This window comes from Brachycentrus maculatus, unplaced genomic scaffold (assembly GCF_059751285.1).
Source record: "Brachycentrus maculatus isolate JH-2025_06_01 unplaced genomic scaffold, ASM5975128v1 h1tg000254l, whole genome shotgun sequence".
Classification (NCBI taxonomy): Eukaryota; Metazoa; Arthropoda; class Insecta; order Trichoptera; family Brachycentridae; genus Brachycentrus; species Brachycentrus maculatus.
Window position 1 is genome coordinate 23,674 of NW_028281005.1, and position 2,137 is coordinate 25,810.

Consider the following 2,137-nt stretch of genomic DNA (forward strand, 5'->3'; position numbering starts at 1 on the left):
CAACCTCCAAATCCTTTAACAAACAAAAGTTAAACTAAACCTTATCATCAATTTCCTTGAACACCGAAAATAAGTTAATTTAATCCATTTATTTCTTCTTTTCTTATTCATAAAAACCATTATCTTATTTCTGTGATATGTTTCGATTCGAGATACAGTACTAAATTGTAAGAAGTTATGTGGCTAATTGCTTATGTTTCATGGTGTAGATTCTATCGAAGTGATATGCCATTATTTTTTGAAGATAGGATTGGAATTATGTGAGGATTGTCTTTTGAAGATTATTATATTAGTCTTTAATGTTTTGTTCATGCTGTTGGATTATTGTTTTGTATTTTTATAGCTATGATAGCATTCTTATTCTGTTAAGTTTATTCGATTGTTAAATTATGATAGTACATTTATTTATAGGATTTAAATTGTACTAAATAGAATTGCATGCATCATGTCAAATGTTCGACTTGTTATGTTTGTCTTGCTATGAATTTTGCATTCATGTGTCCCATAAATGTTGCATTAGTGTTTCTTATTATGCAACACCACAAAAATGGTAATCACTCGTCATCCAACTGAACCATTTTATAGCAGTTAGCCATTGGATCTGATGCAATGTTCGATCTATTGCCAACATGAAAATACTAAGGGTCATTGTAGATAGCCGAATATTTTGAAAAGTGTTTCAGAAGCGCACTCAGATTTTTTAGAGTTTGAGCTTTGATCTTTTATTGCATTTACCTACGGAAAAGGACAAGCTTTATATAGACCGAGTTAATCCCATGTTTGATCAAATTATCTAAAATGTATTTATTCTCATCCACGATATTTTCAAGGACACTCCTTTCGAATTAGATGTTCTCGTAGATTTTGGAGGGTGCCTACTTTTCGAAGGCAGGGTTGACGGGTGCTTTGTAAGGAATCTTGCTTGCAAGTATGCTGGTTGTGCTCCCAGGCGCATCATCTGCTTGGTTTTGTTATCTCTATTTGAAGTATGGTAATAGTTTTCGATTCACTTCGTTTTACGGGTAGATCTCTAAATGCGGTTTGATTTGCATCAAAAACTTTAAAATAATTTCCTCAAAGAGGGCATTTCTCACGAAAAGGGCGAAGTACTGATTTGCAGGGCCTTGAGATTAATTTGAGTCCGAATCCTTTATTTTGTATAGTAATTATTTATTGATTATGCATGTGTAATAGATTTCTCTGGCCATGAAATATTTAACACCGACATCGCTCAGTCTACTGTAGCCCTTTTTCTTATTGAAACTAATAAAGATGGAATCTTTCGACTCAATCACCCCATCGGCCATATACTCATACGGCATAAAAATAGTGAAATATCTCAAACATTTCTTCAAGAAGCCACTCGAGCCAAACATTCGATTGATTTACTGGCTAACTCTTTTGGCATACACAATTGCATTTTACGTGCTAATCGAAACTTGCACAATATTGTTTTTATTTCGATTCTTTTCTTTTCCCGGAGGGGCAACTTTTGCTTCATTTGAGTCCAAATTCTCATTTAAATTATGAACTATACTTTTGATCCTGCCTTTCATAAAGGAAACAAACTACTTCCTCATCTAAATTAGTTTTTTACTCATTATGTTTGATTAGCCGTTTTTATTGACGAGAACATTCTTACTCCAACCATGGCAAAACTTTTGATATTTGATTAATGTGATAATTTTTGAATACTTTGGGTAAACGATGCTAAAGTATACAGCAAATGCGGCTACTCGAAACTTTCTCAACAATATTTTTGATTTCTATTTCTTTTTGGTTTGTTCTTCCTTTCGATCTGCCTTATTCTTTGCTGTTGGCATTTCTGGTATATATTACTCTTCTGAAAATGAATCGGGTTATTTCTCGCTATATTTGAGTAGTTAGTTCACTTTCAACGAAACTGCCTTCTAATACTAAAGCCGGCCGATCTTTTCGTCGAATTCTACAATTTTATGTTTGACATTTTAAATAGAGTGCAAAAGTATGATGTTTTGTGAGTTTTACTTATTGTGAATGTATGGCAGCTTTAGTTATTTTTTTATTTTTTTTGGCTGGGCGGCCTTCGTCTTTATTTTAATCTCCCTTTGGAAGAGGCTTAACGCATCGAGGGGAGGACTATTGCTCGTTGCATATA